Here is a 24,193-nt window from a genome sequence, read left to right on the forward strand (position 1 = left end):
ACCCACCACAGATCTGTCTTCTGTCACCATTGCTTGTGTTTTCTAGAATTTTATATAAACAGATTCATACAGTATATGCTGCTTCTTTTTAATTTAAATTTTTTAATCAGCATAATTAAACTGACCCATGTTGCATATTTTAATCATTCATTCATTCATTTTTTTGTTGCTGGACAGTATTCTGTTTATTCTATTGTATATATGTATCACAGTTTGTATTTCCATTCACCAATTTTTTTTTCCCCAAGGAAGAGAGCATGTACCTGCAGAGGTGGGGGCAGAAGGAGAATGAGAGAGAAGATCTTAAGCAGGTTCCATACCCAGCATGGAGCCCCATATGGGGCTCAATCTCATGACCCTAAGATCATGACCTGAGCTGAAATCAAGAGTTGGACATTCAGCAGACTGAGCCACGCAGGCATCCCTTCATTCACCTTTTGATGGACATTTGTTTGTTTCCAGTTTTGAGCTATTACTAAAAATAAAGCTATTTTGAGCTATTACTAAAATAAATAAAGCTGCTATGATCATTTGTGTATGAGTCTGTGTACGAATATCTGCTTTCATTTCTCTTAGGGAAATACCTAAGTGTGTTTAGATTATTAGGGTATTAGATTATTAGTGTATTAGATTATAGGGTAGTAATAAGTCTCACTCTTTAAGAAATAGCAAAGTAAAAAAAAAAAGAAAGAATGGAAGAAAGAAGGAAAGAAAGAAAGAAAGAGCAAAGTAATTTCCATAGTTGTATTATTTTCATTTCCACCAGCAGTACAAGAGAATTCCAGTTGCTCTAGATCCTTGTCAGCCCTTGATATGGTTACTATTTTTAACTTTAGCCATTCTACTCCTCCCAACACTTTTGTAACCAACTCCCTAAATTAACTTCCTCTGTTATTGATACTTATCGTGATGTCTTTTTTTCCCTGGTTGGGTGCAGGTTCAATATAAAAATGAAGTGACTCCACACTCAATATGTATTAAATGAATGAATGAATGAAAAACTTATTGAGAGGAAAGCTCTCAGGACTATGAAAGGATGAAAAATCAAGTATAATGTCTAGGATGAAGTGAGCATATGAAGGCTCTTTTTGAGGTGAAGGCACAGGAGGGAAGCAAGAATCTCTAGCAAACACATAGGGGGAAGGTCCAGAGGTATCCGATGGGAAACATTTAACAGAAAAGAATAAATTGCTAGTGTTTAAAAATAGAGACCAAATAATGGAAGAGTATAGATGAGAATCAGTAATTTAGCAAGCAAGAGAGGGTAACTAGGAATGTCAACCAATAGAAAAGACAATGGCTTATGTTGAGTGGAGCTCTATATAAGGATAGATTTGAATAAGAAGGAGGGGTTTCATGGGGGCCAATTAAAATAACTGAATATAAGAAAACATAAACAAGCAGCCCACATGTCCCAGCAAAACCTCAGGAGATCAGAACAGTAAATCTGATGGTGACATAGTCCCTGGCTCTAGTGGCTCTCCCAGCCTGTGTCTTCTGCACAGGTGCATGGGGTGGGTGGGTGGTGGGATGAGTCAGTTTGCTGTGGGCAGGCACACAGGTTCATCTAGCCTGATGTTTCAGGAGCTGGAGAAGGGAGGACTACCAGAGCGGGAAAGAAGGGATGACTCTTGTTTGGAACATAGAGCAACCTGAAACAGTGCCTCCTCTTAACCACTCAATTTATTAGTTGATCCCACTGCCTTGTCTGTCAATGGCATCTGGGACAATAAGAGTCACTCACTCACTCATTCATTCTTTTCTTTACGCATTTACTGAGCTCCAACACTATGCCAGGTACCAGGGATAGGAAGATGAGTGAGAAAGACTGAGCTCAAGGAGGTCATGGCATAGCAGGAAAGGCAAACACATCAATAATTCCCTAGGAGAACCCTAGAGAAGGGTTTCCATTACAGGGGAAGCAGAGAAGATGCCACAGTGGAGTTGGTTTTGACAGGCGGTTTGAAAGTCGAGAGTTTGCCAAGCAGAGCAGGCAGAAGAGGGGGTAGTATCATAGGTACATAGGTGGGAAAATAACAGACAAAAGTGAAGTTTGGTGTATCCAGGGGCTGGGACAGAAGCATGGTTGGTAGCTAGAGTAGGAGGAGCGATAGCTGTGGCATCTTTTGGAAGGTTCTCATGACAATGACAAAGGTATTAAGGGAAACAGAAGGAAGGGTGAAATAAAACAGGTTGTCAGGTTGCAAACTTATAGAGAGAGTAAGAAATGAATGGTGTCATTTTTATAAGCTAACTTTCTCCCTCTGCAAGCAGAGTGCCTACTACCAGCTGGGTACCTCTGATGTTAGAACTTGGCCTCACTTCTGATAGAGAAGGGAAGCGAGAAGAAGAGAATCACACTGGTTAGAGACATGGAATGCTGTACTGGAGAGCCCAATATGCCATTTCAGGAGTGGGCTGTACGGTGGACATCTCAGGAAGTTATCAAGGGTTAAAAGCAGGGGTTGTGGGATCTGACCCATCTGTGGTTACAGAGAGATGCTTACGTGGAAATCTATCAGGAAGCATCTGCAAGTGAAAAGTAGTGAGCACCAGACCCAAGGTAGCGTCAGCAGGAACAGAAAGGAGGGGGAGGACTCAGACATTTTAACTGGAGAACTGGCAAGAATAGGGGATGATTATCTGGAGGCTAAAGGAAAGGAAGGAGCTAGAGAAGCCTCCAAGGGGTCAAATCTGTGATATAAGAGCAGAGAGTGGCCGCCTTCACAGAGACTGAGAATGGAGGTGTCCAGGATGTAGCTGGAGATGAGTGGCTCATGCTTAAGAAGGAAACTGAAGTCACATGTGTAGATTTAATCATCAGGAGCATGTGTGTGGTGGCTGATGTCACTAGAGAAGATGAGATCGCTTTGGGAGAATGAAGGGAGTGAAGGAACAAGAGACCCTGGTGAATATCTGTGCTTGAGCAGAAGCCAAGAGGCAATTGTCAGGGAAAGCCCCCTGCAGGAGAGAAGTGGATTTAGTGGTTAGGATGTCCCTGGTGAGCAGCACTGGTAGGGGCCAGCCAGGTTGAGGGTGTGCAGAGAAGGACAGAAAGTGTAGGGCTTGGAAACGAGGGAAGCTTTGTAATAAACGCAGGATGAGGGAGACGTGAACATGCAGACATGCAAAGGAGAGGAAGGGGGCACACAGGAAAGAGAAAGGAAACTAAGGAGCCAAAGTCATGGAGTAATTGAGAGGGATATAACCACAGGCCAAGAGGAAGGATGAGTCTTCTACTCCTGAAACAGGAGGAAGGCAGGTAAAGACACAAGCAGATCTGGGGATGGTAGGAAGGAATCTGAGCAGGCCATCTGATGGGGAACTTCTCCTTTCTTTGTAAAGAAGAGGCTAAGTTACCTGGTTGGAAGCTGGCAGGAAGAAATGGGAAGCTAGAAAGGGTAAGCTAGCTGCTCAACTTCACATACTCCATAACCAATTCGTTAAATTCTTTCTTTTTCCTGCTCTGTGTTTTAAGGTGTTTTTTTTTTAATAGACTTTATTTATTTATTGGAGAGAAAGAGAGAGAGCATGAGCTGGAGGAGGGATAGAGGGAGAAGCAAACTCCCTGCTGAGCAGAAAGCCCAATGGAAGACACTATCCCAGGACCCGGGATCATGACCTGAGCTGAAGGCAGATGCTTAACTGACTGAGCCACCCAGGTGCCCCTATATTTTAAGTTTTTAAATATATTAATAAAGCAGGTCCGTATTATTTCTTACAGTGTTAAGTAAAGGAAATCAAAGTCCTAGAATAACAGACCCTTTGAACGGTGGGGGAGAGAAATCTCAGCTAGTTAAGAAGAAAATATATCTTCTGGCTGAAACAAACCAAACCAAATGAAAACACAAAGAAATTATCCTTTGACATCTTTAACTACACTTGCCATTGTTATTTCTAACTCAAGAGTAAAAAACACGGGATGCCTGGGTGGCTCAGTTGGTTGAGCAGCTGCCTTTGGCTCAGGTCATGATTCAGGGTCCTGGGATCGAGCCCCGCATAAGGCTCCCTGCTTAGCAGAGAGCCTGCTTCTCTCTCTCTACCTCTGCCTGCTACTCTGCTACTTGTGCTCTCTGTCAAATAAATAAATAAAATCTTAAAAAAAAAAAAAGAGTAAAAAACACCTGAATTTCAGAGTTCATTGCTATGACTTGAAGATGTTGCTGTAGCTTCCAGGAAGCTGGTAATCCTCATAGGTCTTGTTTAAAAATGTGTGGCTCTGGTAATGTTCCATTTGAGACATGTTCTTCTGAAAGCATACATATTTGTGAGCCTTCTGAGTCAGAAGAGGGTTATGGACACTTCTCTCATCTCTCATTTATACAAAGGTAAGAATATAATAATGATAATAATAATATTCTTTTATCTTGTTTAAACAGTTCAAAAGAATAATTCATGTAAATTAACAGTAATAAATGCTTAAGAAGTCATGTGGTAAATGAAAAAAAGAAGTCTAAAGGCAGACTTAAGGTGAGCATGGTCAATGGGGATACCCTGTGTAACTGTGGGCTGTTCTTTGCAGTTTTACATAGCCTGAGAGACAGGAGAGGAAGGTTCTAGAAGCTCAAGGAGCTGTGGAGGGGGCTCTGGAACTGAAGCCACAGGAATAGAAAGACCTCTTTTCTAATCAGAACTTTGACTCTGAAGGTTCTTTTCCAGGCCCTGACCAGAACCAGCAACTAGGAGAGATCCTTGCTCCTCTTATCTTTGGAAGCCATTAGCAAGGCAGTCCGGTGCACAGAACTGAACTGCTATCTTTGTTTGCAGAGACAAGCTGCCTATCCTTCTCAGTAGGATGCCTCTTTGAGTCACTTTCCCAATAGTGACAACAGAGTCACAGAGACCTGGCCATTCTCTCTGATCAGAACCCTCTCAGGGCCAAGTATGTTCATAATTCTGTGAGATGCTGGATGGTTCTGGGGGAGTTACCTGAGGTTGGAGGTGGAGAGAAGTTAAATACCTTCTGTGAAAATAGAGATCAGATCATTAGCTCCATGGACACTGTATGCTATCATGATATGTAACTTCTGAGGGGACATGGATCCTTCTGAGTATGTGAGGAAAGGTATGGATTTTCATCTCTTAAAAATGCACAGGCATATCTAGATGCCAAGTTTTCACAGCATTTTGGGAGGGTCAGGTGTATGATTCTTTTCCATAGTCCTTTTTCATGAACCTCCACCACAAACAACCACCCACAAGCAACAGAGGGTTTCCTCTGAATATAGTATAGTCCCCAGACCACATGCTTCAGAAACACTTGAGATGCACAGGTTTCTGGATCCCACTCAGACTCTCTGAGTCTGAATCCCTGGGAGTGGGGCATAGGAATCTGCATTGTAAGCAAACTTCCCAGGGGATTCTGTACAATCTGAGTTTGAGAACTCCTACCTATGGGTTTAGACTCTAGGTGGAGAATCTCAGTTCAGCAGAATTAGGAATTTTCACGTTTGCTCAACAGCTCATTCTTAGCCCATTTGGGGCTCTTTCTGTGTTGTCTCTAGCCAGCATGTTCCTGGACTCTCCTCTCTCCATCACCTTAGAGACCTAAGGACACCCAAAGGTATTTGTATATTGGTTCTTGAGAAACACTTACAAAGATAAATTTTATACCCCAAATAAATGAGTAATAGAGGACTCCTCAGAAGCCACATGGACTGTCTTGGGTGATCTGTGCCACAGCCTGGCTCCATCACAGCTGCTGGCATCCATATGATCTGTGCATAGCCATCTGTACATGTAAAAATATCGTTTGTGCACTTGCCTAAGCAGCCCTGGTGAATGGAAAGTTTTGAGAAGCCTTTGATGAGTACAATTTGCCATTTAGAGAAGCATTATGCAAACAATACCCAAGAATTGCTGGCTGCTCTGCTTGGTGGGTATCCTGGCCTTTCCATTTTATGACCTACTATGAATAATTCTCACAATGCTCCATCTCCCTATTAGCTGTCACAGATTTTTTTTCATCCCAGAGCCATATTTTAATACCCTGTAACGATGCTCTTCCTCAGGATTCTGTGTTTTTATTATCCATTATGACTCCATAGGAGCATGCTTCCCAAAAGGCACTAAGGGACCTGTTGACCATTACTAAGGAAGCAATCAGTTCATAGGAAATTAAACTGGACCTGGGCGCCTGGGTGGCTCAGTGGGTTAAGCTGCTGCCTTCGGCTCAGGTCATGATCTCAGGGTCCTGGGATCGAGTCCCGCATCAGGCTCTCTGCTCAGCAGGGAGCCTGCTTCCTCCTCTCTCTCTCTGCCTGCCTCCCTGCCTACTTGTGATCTCTCTCTGTCAAATAAATAAATAAAATCTTAAAAAAAAAATTAAACTGGACTATAACCACACATTGATTCCTTCACTACTCATGTTAATAATTTTCTTTGTGGAGAGTTTGGTGACCAAGTCATAGACTGACTTAGTTCCCTACTGTGGGAAGGCTACAGAATTATTACAATTATAATTACCCACTATAATATGTGACACCACTATATTTATCAGAAGGCACAAATCCAAGTCTTAAGCCCATGTCATACCATTAGGCATCTGTATAAAAAGGCTTTGGATGGTGTTATGAATCTTTAAAACCTGGAATATGTCATCAAAAGGAAAATGAGGATTTAGTTTCCTTTCACTTCAACTCTGAAGCATTTGGATATTGATGTTTAGAATCCACAAACCAAAATCAAGATGGCCAACATTTGAAGTTGTCTGTTAGCTATTGTATTATATTATATTATATTACATTATCTATTGTATTCACAGACATTGTCTATAAGGGGTATTTGGTGTGGAAAATGTTACTAATCATGGGGAAGGATTGGTCAATAAGTGGAGCTGGGGGTTGTCTCCTAGCACTGTAATTTCAAGGATGCCCAATTTGAAATGGAATAGAACGTTCACATTGTACCATATCTTTATGATACCACAGGGTCATCCTTAAGTGTTGATGCGACACGCCCCACCAAAGCCCTCTCAATTTCCAAGGTGATATAAAAGGCAAGCTGCCTTGATTCTATAGCCTCTGGCACTTTTCCCTCCCTGCAGGCTGCTGAGACCACCAAAATTCAGAGGCACTTCCACACTGACAAAGGAAATTTTGGAGAGCTATTTCCTCAAAAGCGTGTCCTTAAGCTCTGTGTCCCTTTGTCCTGATTGTTGACTGGCTCAATAATAAACAAGAGAAAAAGTAACCCAAGCTAAGTGAGATCACCGTTCTCACCTGTCCTACACCAGCAACGGTGGTCTGGCCTTGCTCAGCTTTCTACAAGGAAACAAATTAGTTGTATACTTCCTGACACCATATCAAAATAAACTCCAGGGAGGTTAAATATCTAAATGTGAAATTTAGAAATTTTAAAACAATGAAAGAAAGTATGTCATAACATTTTATTAGGTGACAGAAAGATGATTTCTTTATAAAGACAGTGGATGGGGTGCCTAGCCGGCTCAGTCAATTCAGCATCTGACTCTTGGTTTTGACTCAGGTCAGGAGATAGGGCACCCACGCTGGGCTCCCTGCTCAGTGGGGAACCTGTTTTCCTTTTCCCTCTCCTTCTGCCCCTCCCCGCCAATCATGCACACATACGCTCTCTCTCTCTCTAAAATAAATAAATAAATCTTTTTTTTTTTTTTAAGATTTTATTTATTTATCAGAGAGAGAGAGGGGGAGAGAGCGAGCACAGGCAGACAGAATGGTAGGCAGAGGCAGAGGGAGAAGCAGGTTCCCTGCCGAGCAAGGAGCCCGATGTGGGACTCGATCCCAGGACGCTGGGATCATGACCTGAGCCGAAGGCAGCTGCTTAACCAACTGAGCCACCCAGGCGTCCCTAAATAAATCTTTTTTAAAAAGATGGCATAAAATATTTATATTGTTACAAAAATGTTAAACTAAACTAAAATAAAATAAAAATGTTAAACTCCTATATGATAAAATATGTTATAAATTAAATTTAAAGACAAGCCATGTCAGAGAGAACATATTTATAATGGAATGGATGGGAATTTATATCCAAGTACAAATTAATATATATGCTATGAATTAATAATAGTTAGCACACTTGAAACAAATGAAAAAAAAAAAGAGCCTCAATAAAGAAACAGAAAGTCTCAAAAAAGAAATAGAAGATATATATAGGAAGCAAATAGAAATTTTAGAACTGAAAAACGTGATAACCAAAATTGAAAACTCAGTGGACAGAGGGGAGAAAGGAAATAATCAGTGAACGGAAAAAAGACAATAGAAATTATCCAATCAGAACAACAGAAAGAAAATAGACTGGGAAAAAAAAAAAAGAGCAGAGCCTCAGGGATCTGTGAGACTATTTAACAAAAGATCTAACATATAAATAGAGTACTCAAAACTCAACAATAAGAAAAAATCCAGTTAGAAAATGGGCAAAGGATTTGAAGAGTCATTTCGATGAAGAGGGTATACAGATGCCAGTTAAGCACATGAAAGGTATTTAACCTTATCAGCCAGGAAGGAAGAAAGGAACCATTTATTGAGGACTGGTGTGTTAGGTATTGTACGAGGCATTTGTGGAGAAATCTTGGGCACTAAGACAAGGATCCTTCTTTCAGAGTCTTTACAGTCTACCAGGCCAGGGAAAGTCTCAGAGAAATATTATGTAAAGACAGAAAGTGGTAAGTGTCCCACTGGGGAGAAAATAAACCCTTTGGGGTTCAGAGTTTCTAGCCAACATGGACCAAGAAAGATGTTGTGTCATGGCTGACATCTGACATACAGAATGAGTAGGTCTGGGGCAAAAGGAAATGTGGGAGAGAAGATGTTTCAGGTGGAAAGAGAATCAGAAGCAAGCCTTGGAATTAGTACAGTGGAGAGGGTTCATTTGGGCTGGTGCAGCCAGGATGAAAAGGAAAATGACAAGGAAATGCTGAACCAAGTGAGACTGGAAAGATAGGAGGGAGCCAGAGCCTGGAGGACTGTACAGATATTATTTGGAAATGTGCTCCTTGTATGAAAGTTGGCATGATCTCTGTTGGTTATGTATGAAAATAACTTCCTTTGGTAACTATTCCACAGTAGCAAGCTAAATGGGTCTTCTACTCTTAGGCTACTCTTAAACTTGAGAAGAGAGGTGTCAATTGCGGATACTATTGTTCTACTAGGATAAAAATGTAGATAAAAATACAGAGCCTGGAGCTAATGGAGGCAAGCTAAGGACACAAAGAATATGTATCCATCTTCTCAAGAAATATATGCTGCAGCCAATAATCAATCTGTTATAGATTCATTTGATTTCCAAGCTCCTCTTAAAATTCAAATACCCTCAGGATTTGGGGATTGAAAGAATGGTGGGTTAAATAATTTCTTGAGTTGGGCTTTATCTTCTTTGACTAATTTTTTTTTCTAGTGGCCTGTTCCATTTGCAAGTTCTTAGATAATTCACCATATTAACAGGTAAGAACAAGATCACAGACAGCTCTCTAAAAGGAATTCAATCACCATGTTGCTTATGTCCATGGAGCTTTCAATCAACCTCAACATAAATTTGGGTAATAGGTGTGCTACTCCAAGCACACAGGAGAAACAGATGCTGTACTGGAAGCTTAGGTTAACCACTGAAAATCAACAAAGCCACCTTCCTATCTAGCTTAGCAAATAATTAGTTTCAACACTGAATATAAGCGTATTTGGTCTCCCAACACCATTATAGAGCAGAATAGTGTTGTATGCATAACAGCACTTCTCAAACTTTAAGGTGCATGCGAATTACCTGCTGATCTTGTTGAATTATAGATTTTGATCCAGTAGGTCTAGATAGGACCTAAGATTCCACATTTCCAGCAGCTCTCGGATGCTGGTACAGCTGGTGTGTGGACCACACTTGAGTCCTGAAGATAAAGCCTAGGTTTGGGCACCAGACAAAACTTCCAGCTATACAACTTACGAGTTTTGTGGCCTTGGGAAAATCATTTAACTTTTCTGAGTCTTCATTATCTCATCTGTAAGATACAAACATATAGACTTATCTTGCAGAGTTAGGGAGAAAATGAAATAATATGTATTAAAGCCATTTGGACAGGGGATGACACATAGTAGTGATTCAATCATGACAACAGGTAGGACTTAGGCTCAGTGAGCAGCATTACTATAAAAGGATGACTGCTTGCTATATATTTGCAACTGGGTGGAGGAGAGAGTTGTGAGTTATTCTTTTAGTACACAGATAAGAGACATATTATCATTGTTTCCCACTGGGGAGAAAACTTCAAGGTATTCATTTGTTTGTTAGGACTATTGACATACTCTTATGAGCTATTCTCGGCTTATATACATGTGTTCCTGTGTATCAGACCTTAATATTTTATGCATTTTAACAGTGAGCAGTATATCTATAATATTGAGTTGGCCTTTATCTTCTTTGACTAGTTTGAGCAGCATAATATTTCATGCTTAACAGTGAGCAGTATATCCATAGGAAAGGTCTATGTCAGAGAAAAGTGAACATAAAACAACTTAAAATGATGATACAAAATTAATCCTAACATTCACCCAATAATTTTATGTCTAGTCTGTCTCATCTTTACCCCTATATACATCCAAAGCAAAAAGGGGCTAGTGTTGTTTTTTTTATTATCTTGGAGAAGTCTGGAGAGCCATACAGGATAGACAACTTGCTCATGGCCCTCCAGTGGGTTAGTAGCAAATAGAGGACATAGTGTGTCAAATGAATAAATAAAATCTTTTTTAAAAATCTGCATAACTTTTGACTCCCCCAAAACGTAACTACAAATAATCAACTATGAATACTTGACCAGAAGCATTTATGGAAACATAAACCACTGATTAATACATATTTTGTATGTTATGTGTATTATATTATATACTGTATTCTTATAATAAAGTAAGCTAGAGAAAAGAAAATGTTAGTAAGATAATCATAAGGGAAAATACATTTACAGTTTTGTATTATAAAAAAATTCACATGCAAGTAGACTCATGCAGTTCAAACTCATGTTGTTCAAGGATCAACTGTGTGTCTCTACCTGGTTTGTAGAGAGTCGAGTGTGGTTGCAGACCATGACTGAGACTGCGGTTCTTCCCCCCACCTTGGTGTGAGGAAGCAGCCAGACCCTCAGCTCTTCCAGCTCCAGCTGCATTCCTCCTCAGACTTCTGGGTGTTCTCCCTCCTGCCAGGGGCACATTAGCTTTGTGACAATGGGCACGAGTATCTTCTTCAGGTCATCACTGAAGTCAAAGGAATGAAGGTGGTGAAAGACTGATATGGGTTTTAGTTCACTCTTGCGGGTTCCAGTTTGTCCCTGCTCTCTCTCATTTCATGCTCTTTCTTTCCTCACAGCCTTCCCTACTGACATGAGGCCCAGCTCTAGATACAGAGGCAACCTCTGTATATTAATTAGCTCCCACAATGGTGTAAGGCCAAATTCCTATAATAAATCCTATATTCTCTATCACTCCTACTGGTATGCTGCTCTGATTGGACTCTGATGGAAATAACCAGATTTTTCTACCTTCCATAACCATAATTATGATTAACAATCTGTCAAATACCTTCTTATCTAGGCCTACAGAGAAGGTAATTCAAAAGGAATTAAACACTTGGGGTGCCTAGGTGTCTCAGGCAGTTAAGTGTCCAGCTCTTGGTTTCAGCTCAGGTCATGATCTCAGGGTCATGAAACTGAGCCCTGAATGGGTCTCTGGGCTCAGCTTGGAGTCTGCTTATCCCTCTCTTTCTGCTCCCCTACCCCCAGTTTGTGCTGCCCTCTCTCTCTCTCGCTAAAAGAAAAAAAAAAAAAAGGGAATTAAACACTTTAAAATGTCAGTCAATGTCAGATACCAGAAAATTCTCATTCATCTCTCAATTGCTCTAAAGCAATTTATAAAGCAATCGCTTCTGTTTTTCCGTATCACAAACATAAAGCATGGACTTTTTTTTAGAAGTTATTTTAAGCTGCAGAGAACCCAAAAGACAAATATCACCCATATTCCTCACTCTAAGAGATAACCACTGTCAACATCATATATCTATTCCTTATGGTATTCTGTCAGTGCTTACAACATATAATGTGCCATGTGCCCTTTAAAAAAAATAATAAAAATTGAATCACATCATATATGATATTTTTCTCTTTAAAATATAGTACGGATGTTTTCTGTATCATGATATATTCAACAGAAGCATTTTTGGCTTTATCATATTCCAATATGATGAATTTCTATTACCTAATTGAGAATACCTAGGCTTTTTAAGTTTTTACAGAATTCTAAGCCACATTACCATGGGCATCCCTATAGTTAAATCTTCACACACATAAATAGTTATTTCCTTAGACCAAATTCTTCCTAGGTATGGAATTACTGAATCAAGGAACTGCAAAATGTTGTCTTCTGAAGCAAATACTTTGACTTCCAACAACCAAGATCATGTCCTGCTGCTTCCTAAAAACTTTGTACTGCAATTAACTGGGCCAGTGTTTAATCCCACTGGTGAGTTGAGTAAAGTGGTATCTGTTTCAGGATTTCCTTTAGTGCCCAGAAGAGGCAGACTAGATGAAGAGTGGTAGGCAGCAATGGAGAGTTTATTGAGGGATAGTAAAAGGTTCCAGACGAGGAAGGGGACCCTAGTGGATTGCTGCTAGAGTTTCTAAGTCCAGGGTTTTTATGAGATTGTTGGCGAGCTGTTTTAATCTGATTAACCCTCCATCATCCCACCCAATCAGGATTTGTCCACAAGCTCATCTATCTAGAGGTAGTTGTTCATGTGGGAAAGGGTGGAGGGCTCCTTTCAGGGTGGCAGACTAACAGGATGGGGTCTTTTTCCTTTTAAGGGTAGCTTCCTCTTAGGACAGGGCGCTCCTTGCCCTGCCTGTCTTTGTTCTGACTATCCTCTATTATCTTTTTTTTTTTTTTAAGATTTTATTTGTTTATTTGACAGACAGAGATCACAAGTAGATAGAGAGGCAGGCAGAGAGAGAGAGAGAGAGAGAGAGGGAAGCAGGCTCCCTGCTGAGCAGAGAGCCCGATGCTGGACTTGATCCCAGGACCCTGAGATTATGACCTGAGCCGAAGGCAGCGGCTTAACCCACTGAGCCACCCAGGTGCCCTATTCTCTATTATCTTTATCAGAGGGTAAAACTGTTCTTTACGGGGCATTCCATACATGAGATAATGACTCAGAATTATTGAGACAAACCAGCTCCACTTGCTAATAATTCTATTCTACCCTCTTTTCATATTATAAGTTTTGAGCCTCCAAGGGTTGCCTTTTTCTCTCAGTGCTAATGCAATTCCAGTATTTAGCCTTGAGAATGCAGACCCTTCTAGCTATGGGTGAGAGACATCGCAGGAAGAAAAGAAAGCAGAATCTTGTTTGTCTCCCCACCTCTGGGTAAACAGATTGTTTAGCATAACAAAACTATTCTTACAGGGGTGCTTGGTGGCTCAGTTGGTTAAGCAACTGACTCTTATTTTGGGCCAGATCATAATCTCAGGGTCCTGGGATCCAGCCCCAGGGCCAGCTCCTCACTCAGCAGGGAGTCTGCTAAGGATTCTCTCTCCCTCTCCCCCCCAATCATACATGTACACTCCCTCTCTCAAATAAATGAATAAATAAATAAATAAATATATTTAAAGCTGTTCTTACAGATATTACTGGACTTCAGAAGTTGTTACCATGAAAGTAAGCTTTTATATCCAAAACTCTGTAATTCCAATGGGATATCTTTACGTTTTGCCCTGACTATAATATTTAGCATTTTCATTTTCTAGAAAGTTTAAATACATTGAGTTTTATGAATTAAGACAAAAGAGGATCATTGTCATGTCCTTATTTGCCCTAAGAGGTTAAGAAGAAGCAACACTTAATAGTTCATATTTTTAAACAAGTTTGAAATGTTATTTCTCACAGATTTTAGAGAAGCAGGGAAGAATCAAAATGTGCTCTTTGTAGAGGCTACTTTTAGGCAGCAGGCTTGAGCACTGGAAACCTAATGGGGCTCACAGTGACCACTAAGCTGAATGCCAACAGGCTCATTAGGTGATCCACCCTAAAAAAGCCATACACCCTAGCTGACCAATGGGTTACTTACAACCAAGCATAGTTACCAAAAACGTAAAATTCCGTATGTTCCCAAACCTCCTCACTCCCTCTGGTAACTACAGCCCCTCTACCACTGCTTCCTGGCAGATAGTCTCTTCTTTGCGGTTCTGTCCACTGCTCCCTTACAAGGTATTCAATAAGCCTCTCTATATTTAGTTCTACCTTGGGTGAATTATTTTACTGCCTGTGCTACTGGCCTCCACCTAATCAGGTCATCCCACACTCTCCTGATCAAAGCCATTTCCTAAGATTCGATGCCAAAATTTGTTTTGTTAGATAGATATATTTTAAGTAAAAAAATGAAAGAAATTAAATAGAACAAATCAAACAGAACAAGCATTGGATTATTGACGCTAGAAGGCCAGGTACAGGGACCCAGAGGGGGTCCTGATAGACCAACCTGCAGGGTCCTTGGCTTCATAAAGTGTAGATAATCAAACACAAGCAAGCAGGAAGTGAGAGCAGAGTTTATTGAACATACAGAGAGAGCAGATATAGATGAAGCATCCAGGAGACTTGAAAAGGAAAGGAGCATCAGTCTGATCTTTGTTTGGGTCTGGGGTTTTTTAATTGAAGATTGTAGCCTCATTTATGTGTCCTCTCAAGCATCCAAGACCTGGTTACAACAAAAACAGGGGCCCAAGTGTTACTCCTTGGAGACAGGGGCCCTTGCCATTGAGATGTCTAGTACCTGGTGGTCTAGAATACACAATACGAGTGGTCTTGACCAGTCATTCTCACCTGGCCCTTCCTTGGATGTTACCTATTCTATAGAAATCATTAACTCCTTATCCCTTACAAAGAGGACATACACTATTTGCATGATGAGGCATGTGTGAAATGAGGGTGCAGGTCCTAAACAGAAGCAGGAAAAGGAGCAAAAAGCAGATTTTTTTATGGAGTCTTTCAGTTTCCCCGTCTCATTATGACCTGTAATATTTACACATGCAAAACTTACAGAATGTAACCAAAGTTGTATTAAGAGGGATATTTATACCTTTAAATGTAAATATTAGAAAAGACAAAAGTTGAAAATAAATGATCTAAACTTCTATCTTAAAAAGAACAGCAAATAAATAGATAAGAAAAAAGATAAAAACAGGAATCAATAAATAGAAAGCAGACATGCAAGAGAGAAAAATCAAGAAAATCAATTTAAATAAACAACACATTTTTAGAAATTAATAATAAATTGTAAACATTAGCAAGACTGGGCAAGAAAAAAAGAAAGAAAACACAAACAACCAGTATCAGTAATGAAAAGGGAGACATTAATGTAGATTCCACAGATATTAAGATAAGATAAGGTACTATGGATAACTTCAAGCAAATAAATTTGAAAATTTAGATGAAATGGAAAAAATGCAAAATGCAACCAACCAAAAGACCAACTTACTCCAATTCAACCAACCTACACAAAATAAAACAAAAATTCTGAATAGTCTTATGTCTGTTTAAAAATTGAACCTATAAATAATGCATATTAATGCTTCTAATAATAATGTTCTAGATCAGTGACTTTATAACTGTTTTGACCAAAACAATAGGAAATACATTTTATATTGTGACCCACTGGACATAGATGCATATGTGTATGTGTTTATTGTTGGGTTCCCCAATAATGGGTCCATGATTAAAGGAGCGATACTGATACAAAGCAAAGGTCAAGCAAAGCTTTATTTCGTACCAAGCAACGAGAATCAAACCAATAGGCCGGGGCCACGCCTCTTACAGAGAGCTTGACCCCTCCCTGCCTCACAGACTAACTTTTATAGAGCAAAGGCCATGTGGTTGGGCCTGGCCACACACAGGTGGTGAATGAGATTGCAAAGCACAGAGGAAGCTGCACAGTCATGCTAGGTCACACGTAAGTGACCAATTGAATTAAATTTACCCTATAGTAGACATCTGAACTAGTCTAACACCTTGGTGAGAATTGGTGCCCAAAAGGTGGGGCCCACACTCCTTGGTAGCTAGGGAGACGGTAGGCATGCTTTACTGACTGAATGTCTCTACCTAACCCGACTCATCCCTGCATTGGGCTGTTATCTCTACCTGGCCTGACCCACCCTTGTATTTGGGCTTTGTTACCTGGGACTAGTTTCCGGGACTTGCTTTTAAATAAGTTCCCCTGGGGGGGGGGGGCAGGGTCAATTTAAGTTTTACTGCATAAACAACAAAATGGCTGTTCAACCAAGGTGGGGCCACTCTGGCTAAATAGGCCCTTACATTTATGAAATAAAAGTTTTATGAAACCAATTCTTACTGTTGTTGAGAAGGAAGAATTTCCTCTGCCCTTCAAGATCCTTCTACCTGGACTAAGAATCAAGTTGACTTGACACAGATTAACAGGAAAAAATCAAATTTAGTAGTGTACACATGGGAAATCTACACGGACATAGAAATTCCAAAGACAATGAGGCAACATGACACTTATATGAGTGTATATGAGTTCATGAGAGTTCATGTACATGAGTATATGAGTTCTAGGACCCTGAGAACATGACCTGAACCAAAGGCAGAGGCTCAACTCCCTGGGCCACCGAGGCGCCCTTCACAGGTGCCCTGTTATGCAAATAACATTCTTAGGTCAAGAAGAATCTCTGTTGATAGCTCTCTTCCTTGTACTAGCAGGCAGTAAATGGGGAGATATAGAAACTTTCCTCAATCTGCTGGAGTTTGATCGCTTTTAACTCAAAATAACGTTCATGCCAAAATGGCCCATTTGGGTGCAGCTGGCAGTAAGACCTATCATCTTAATATGAGGGAACCACCCTGTTACTTCAATTCTCTTATGTTCTTTTAAATGATGGTTCTGAAGCACTAAATTGATTTTGTGACCCACTAATAGTTTGCTATGTGCAGTCAGAAGAACAGTGCTTGCATGTAGTAGTCACTACATAAATATTTGCTATGATTACTATTATTCATCTAGGGATCTCCAGCATTTGTGTAATACCTGGCACATAGTAAGTATCTGATAAATGTCTATAAATTAATTAATTTTGTTATTACTGGCCTTTAAGAGAGTCTCAATAAAGAGTTGGGAACAGTAGCCCCTCTTAAGACATTCTTCTTCTTAACTTCTACTAGGAACTAGGGTATCACCAACATCCATATCTGCCTCTTATAACTAATAGCAAAAGAAATTTGCCAGCCATTTGAATGAAAAGGAGGCTGTCATGTAGTTGTTATTGGCTGTGCTTGTACTCACGCAGACAAGGCATCTGTTCACCCCACTGTCATCTCCAGTAAATTACTTTGATGGCCCCAAATGTGGCTGAATTCTAACTTGAATTTGGATTACCAATTTCCATTAACAAAGAAAAGGCTTACCACCATGATGTAGTATTGAAACTGGGTCTTCAGGTATACAAAGCAAGTGAATTCAAGACAGAGGGAATTATCAAACCTCTCAGATCAGAGAATTTTCAAAGCTTGGTAAGTTAATTGTAAGCAACACATATATTGCAATAGTCTATTCCAATGCCTTGAACTATCCTCTGTCAAAAACTTTGAAGAGGAACATTTAAACATCCAGTCATGAGTGAGTCAATTAAGGGAAGAGGAAACAAAACAGATTTTAACCAAATGGAAAATACAAATAAAACACTAGTATTCTTCAGTGTGTCTTGAATCACTCAATCCTAAGAGTTTTCAAGCAATCAAGATCATGAGCATAGGTTAATAATGGCAGCTTGTTTCCATGCTGCTGTCATTACCAGGGAATTAGTAGACTCTTAAGACTCTGGAAACAGAATTTAGGCTAAAACTTTGAATGTGGTGCTAAAAAAGGAAGGGTATGTAATTGTATGGGTGCATGATTACTATTTTCACTTCATAAAGAGTTTTGGTACAATTAATACAGTGTTTCTCTGTCCTGTACCCAAAATTAAATAGAAATTAACATAGTTTAACTGGGGCACAAGGATGCAGTAGCACCTGGCTCTCGAATGGACCAGGTTCAGCCCACTTGCAACTGATAAAATCCAAAGGCAGAGAGATGATTGGCAGTGGAAGAAGGAAAGAATTTATCTCAGTGAGGCAAACACTAGGTAGACATTGGACTATCATCTCAAAGACTTCCTCCAAAGTTCTGAAAATATTTCGAGGTTTACGTAAGGAAAATGTGGGACAAAGGTCAGTGGGTACATGCTGGGGCAATAAAAGTCAGGTTGATCATCATCTTTTGGAGTCAAATAGATGCGGCCTTGCCGGCAACATGGCAGTAGCTATTGCTACAGCTGTAGTTTCCATTCCCATCATGGGATGCTTTGCCTGCTAGGTCTTTTGCCTGAATTAAGAGATAAGCTGGAAAGAATAAATTAATCAATTAGAAAATACAGACTGAGGTCAAAATGAAGGTGGTTGAAGTCCTCCATCAATAGTATTTTACGGTCTGCGGGCTCTGAGTACTAAGGATATCCAGTAATTCAAGGCCTTGATTTGATAAGTATTCCCAAACTTGATAGCTCATAGTCATCTGAGAAGATTTTAAAAATTAAGGTCTTCAGGGGCAACTGGATGGCTTAGCTGGTTAAGCGTCTGCCTTCGGCTCAGGTCATGATTTCAGGGTCTTGGGATCGAGCCCCACATGGGGCTCCCTGCTCGGCTAGGAGTCTACTTCTTCCTGTCCCCTCTTGCTCCTCCCTGCTGCTCATGCTCTCTTTCTCTCTGTCAAATAAATAAATAAAATCTTAAAAAAAAAAAATTAGGGTCTCTAGTCTTTTTACCTGGACCTATTGAGAAAGAATCCCTAGGGAACAGAGCCACTGACCTGTATTATTTTTAATACATCTCCCTGATGATCGGCAAGATTTGAGAATCAGTAGTAGATGGGAACCAAGTAGTACTCTCCTGGTCTGAAGAATCAATGCACCTCCCTAACTTATTACTAATGGAAGATTTGGATGGTAACGAAAATAAAACAGATGTGTGGTGAATTTCCAATTTTCCACCTGACGTAGAGTTTTTCTGATAACAATCCTAAAACAATCTTTAGTCATAAGACTTCAGGAGTTTGTTACTTCTTGATATTCTCAGCCTATGTATGCTGTTATTAACATATCTTATCTGAGAATGCTACATTTTTCCATGCTTTGTAAGTTCAGTATCGGAAGTGAGGACCAGTTTTTCAAAGGGCCGTCCTAGAACTACATTACTTACCATGTTGCCTTCTGAGAAGCATTGCCTATATAAAAAAAGAGAACAGTAACTTTATTTTAACTGGCAGTTTCTTATCATAACTAAGAGAGGTAAAAGTAGGTCCCATCTTGCAATGACTGAAAAGAAAATAGTAATTATATTTTCAACCAGCTGGATGGATAGTTAATTATGTAACCGTATGCCACATACACAAAAAAAAATTACTTGTTTTTTTTTAATCTCCTTGTTTTTCCATATTATTTTCTTCTTAGATGAATGCTTCTGACATTTTTCCTTCCACACTTTGCTATTTTCGTTACAGGACTTAAACCCAGATATAAATGTATATCCCCCACAACAACTCTTCACAGATTCAGATCTGGCTTCCATAGAATAATTGGCTATTAGAGCTGGAGGGGAACAGAGCAGTCATTCAAAATAACAGTCTGATTTCCTATTAGAAAACTGGGGCTCAGAAGTTAAGTGATTTACCAGACTACATGAAAACCAGATTGGAAATCACATCTAAGTATTAGCTGAGCATTTTTCCACCTACCATTCTGTTCAACAGATACAGACAATGAAGCGAACTACAATATATGTGAAAAATATATTTTTCTAAATCATTACATATCCACATTTTAAATTAACATTTTTATTGAGCTATAATTCACATACCCTAAAACTCATCCATTAAAAATTCAATGGCTTTTGGTATGTTCACAGAGTTGTGCAGCAATCACAATCTAATTTCAGATTATTTTTATTCCCTGTTTCTATTAATAGTCACTCCCAATTCCTGACCTCTACTCCAGTCCCCAGGCAACCACGATTCTACTTTCTGTCACTATAGACTTGCCTATTTTGGACATAGGATATGTGGTCCTTTGTATCTGGCTTCTTTCAATTAGCATAATGTTTTTAAGGTCCATCCATTCCATTCTTTTTTTTTTCTAAGTCATATTGTACTGTATAGATATACTACATTTTGTTTATTCATCATTTGATGGACATTTGTTTCCACTCTTAGGCTATTATAAATAGCAATGTGAACATTTACGTACACGTTTTTGTGTACACTTAAAAGTCTTCATTTCTCTCAGGTATACACCTCAGAATGAAATTGCTAGATTATATGGTAACCTCTCGTCTAACATTTCAGGAACTGCCAAGTTTTCTGTGACAGCACCATTTTATACTCTTACCAGCAATGTACAAGTGTTGTATTTCTCCACAACTCTGTTTTCATCTTTTTTGATTTTAGCCATTCTAGCAGTATCTCCTTGTGACTTTGATTTTCATTTCCCTACTGATTAATGATGTGGAGAAACTTTTCCTGTGCTTATTGGCCATTTGCATATCTTCCTTGGAAAGATGTCCATTCAGATCCTTTACCCATTTTTATTGAGTTTTTTATCTTATTGTTATGGATTTGGAGAAGTTCTGTATATATTCTAGATACTAGTCCTTATCAGATACATGATTTGCAGAAATTTTCTCTCATTCTATAGACTGTCTTTTCATTTTCTTGATAGCATTCTTTAAAGCACATTTTTCAATTTTGATGAAATGCAACTTAGCTATTCTTTTTTTGACCCTGTGCTCTTGGTGTCATAACTAAGAAACCATTGTTTAACTCAAGGTTACAAAGATTTATGCCTATTTTTCTGCTTGATTTTTAGTTTTGGCTCTTGCAGTTAGGTCTATCATCCATTTTGAGTTAATTTTTGAATATTTTATGATGGAGGGGTTTAAATCCATTCTTTTGCATATGGATACCCAGTCATCCTGACACCATTGGTAGAAGAGAAAATTCTGTGTTCATTAATTGTCAGAAACTTTGTCATAAATCTATTGACCATAACTGTGAGAGTTTATTTCTGTACTCTCAGTTCTACTCCATTGATCTTTATGTCTCTTCTTATGCTCGTACCACACTCTCTTGATTACTGTAGCTTTGTAGTAAGTTTTAAGATTGGGAAGTGATTCCTCTGACTTTGATCTGACGCTTTAAGATTGTTTTGACTACTCTGGAGTTTCTTGAATTTCGAAGAGAATTTTAGGATCACAGTGCCAATTTCTGCAAATAAGCCAGCTGGAAATTTGATGAGGATTGCAATGAATCTGCAAGTCAATTTGGAGAGTATTGCCATCTGAACAGTATTAAATCTTCTGATATGTGGACATGGGATGTCTCTACACTTATTTAGGTCTTCTTTAATTACTTTCTGAAATGTTTATAGTTTTCAGAGTTTTAGTTTTGTATCTCCTTTGTTAAATTTATCCGTAAGAACTGCATTACTTTTGATGCTATTATAAATGGAATTGTTTTCTTAATTTCATTTTTGGATTGTTCATTGCTAATCTATAAAAATACAATTGATTTTGTAGGTTGGTCTTACATGCTGTAACTCTGTTCAACTCATTTATTAGTTCTAATAGTTCAGTGAAATTGTTAGGATTTTCTGTATGCAAGAGTGTGTCATCTAAAATAGAAATAGCTTTGCTTATCCCTTTCCAATATGGATACTTCTATGCCTTTTTCTTGGCTAACTGTCCTACCTAAAACCTCCAGTAAAATGTTGAGTAGAAATAATAAGAGAAACAATAAAAACATCTTGTATTGTTCCTGATCTTGGGGGAAAGCTTTCAGTCTTTCACCATAAGTATGATGCTATTTGTGGGGCTTTGTAGATGCCATTTATCAGGCTAAAGAAGTTCCATTCTCTCCCTAATTTAGTGCATGCCTTTCTCATAAATGGGAATTGAATTTTGTCAAATGCTTTTTCTGCTTCTAGTTAGTCATGTGATTTGTCTTTATTCTATTGACATGGTTGCATTACATTAATTCACTTTCAAATGTTGAAGTGATCTTGCATTTCTGAGCTATATCCCACTTGGTCATGGTGTATAATCCTTTCTATATGTTGCCGGATTCAGCTTGCTTTTATTTTGTTGAGGATGTGTGTGTCTATAGTTATAAGAGGTATTGGTCTGTAGTTTTCTTGTGATGCCTATGTCCAGTTTTGGTATCAGGGTAATACTGGCCTCACAGAATGAGTTGAGATGGATTCTGTCCTTTTCTATTTTTTGGAAGAAATTATGAAGGATTGGCATTAATTTTTCTTTAAATGTAGAATTCAACAGTAAAATCACCTGGGCTTGGATTGTTCTTTGCAGGAAGTTTTAAAACTACTAATTCAATCTCGGAAGAGATTGAATCCATTCAGATTTTCTTCTTGAGTCAATTCTAGGTAGTTTGTGTCTCTCTAGGAATCTGTCCATTGTGTTAGCTTATCTAATTTGTTGACTTACAATTGTTCAAATATTCACTTATAATCATTTATATTTCTATAAGTTTGCTAGTAATGTTCTCCCTCTCTTCCTGATTTTAGTGATTTTATTCCTCTCTTTCTTTCTTGGTAAGTCTAGAAAAAGGTGTATCAATTTTGTTTTCTTTTCAAAAAAACCAATTTTTTGTTTTGTTATTTTCTCCATTTTTCTTCTATTTTCCTTTTCATTTATTTTCACTTTAATATTTATTATCCCCCTCCTTTTTCTTGCTTTGGGTTTAGTGTGCTGTTCTTTTGCTAGTTTCATAAGGTGAAAGGTTAAATTTGAGATCTTTTCTCTGTTTTAATGTTCTCATTTATAGTTATAAATTTCTGAGTACTGCTTCCTTTGTATTCCCATAAGTTTGGGTATGCTGTGCTTCTGTTTTCATTCATTTGAAAGTATTTTCTAATTTCTTCTTCGACCCATTCATTATTGTATTATTTAATTTTGTGTATTTCTCAAATTTCCTCCTGTTATTGCCTTCTAATTTAATTCCATTGTGGTTAGAGAACTTTCTTTGTATAAATTCAACCCTTTTAAACTTATTAAGGATTATTTTGTAGCTTAGCTTTCAGCATATATATCCTGGAGCATGTTCTATGTATCCTTGAGACAAGTGTGTATTCTGCTGTTATTGGGTGGAGTGTTTCATAGATGTCTATGAGGTCTGAAGTTTGATGAGAAAAATGAGATACAGAAGGTATTAGTGGATTACTCAATGTTGCATATCTACCTGATCACAGAGGTGGAAATACTAGGGTGAATCGTGCCATTCTTGAACATCAAAAATGAACAATTACCAGCAATTTCTCATAGTTCAACTTCACACAACTTAAGTCTCCTAACTTTCAGTTCAGTGTCCTCGTCATTTAACCAGAATATTATGTTAGGATAGGCTGTGCTACATAAGGCATATGCCCTGAGCTATTCTTGGCTTACCACAATGAATACTGATTTTGTGCTCATCTTATTCTATTCAGGTACTGCAGCTCTCCTCCAAATGGTGACTCAGGGATCACAGCTGCTTCTATTTTGTATGCCTGCCTTCCAGGGGCACATGTTGGGGGAAGAAAACTTCAGGATCGCCTGGCATGTTCTTAATGGTGAGCCCTAAGATGGTGGCTTAGATAACTTCTGTGTACATCCTGTTGGCCTAGTCCAGGGCCCAAACCTACTCTGGATAGCTGCCTTACTTACAATGTAATCTCCTATTCTTCAGCCAATTACATGGAGAATGTAGTCTAACAGTGGGGTGTGCCTTCCCATCTCAAAAGTCCAGCATCTCTTTGGCTTTCCTCATTTTAATCATATTTAAATATATTTTCAACAATTCAAAATGTAGGTCTTAAAAATGCCTCAGAATTAAAATATGAAACAAATCCTCTTGGCAAATTTTTTCTAATGGGAAGCCCTATCATATTTTAGCTAATTTAGGAGAAACTATTAACAAGACAAAACCACCCCTCATAAAGACTGTAATAAACTCACTGGAGGTTTTCTGAGGGTCAGAGCCTGGAATCCAGCCTATTTCACTCCACTGCCCCCTGGTAAACAGACGAACAAATGAAAAACCTTTGAATTACAGGGCCAGCTATAAATTGGAAAGGGACACCAACTTCTGGGGGTC

At 38.9% G+C, this 24,193-nt stretch overlaps 1 protein-coding gene across 15 annotated transcripts in view; it reads right to left on the bottom strand.

Annotated features, from left to right (window-relative positions):
* Nucleotides 1-24,193, bottom strand: part of NMS (neuromedin S) — a 47,865-nt gene that overhangs the window by 19,103 nt on the left and 4,569 nt on the right. For 5 of the 15 annotated variants that reach the window (XM_059134508.1, XM_059134502.1, XM_059134513.1 and 2 more), the window contains exons 2-3: nucleotides 11,012-11,213; nucleotides 9,739-9,967 (exon numbers count right to left, since the gene is read on the bottom strand). The exons of 6 other annotated variants lie outside the window; for them this stretch is intronic. The gene's annotated coding sequence lies outside the window, so the exon portion shown is untranslated. Of the gene's footprint in view, nucleotides 1-9,738; nucleotides 9,968-11,011; nucleotides 11,214-14,485; nucleotides 14,702-19,251; nucleotides 19,277-24,193 lie in introns of all 15 variants that reach the window. 4 more of the 15 variants (XM_059134501.1, XM_059134500.1, XM_059134499.1 and 1 more) reach the window with 4 other exon arrangements.

This window comes from Mustela lutreola, chromosome 9, assembly GCF_030435805.1.
Source record: "Mustela lutreola isolate mMusLut2 chromosome 9, mMusLut2.pri, whole genome shotgun sequence".
NCBI classification, from domain to species: Eukaryota; Metazoa; Chordata; class Mammalia; order Carnivora; family Mustelidae; genus Mustela; species Mustela lutreola.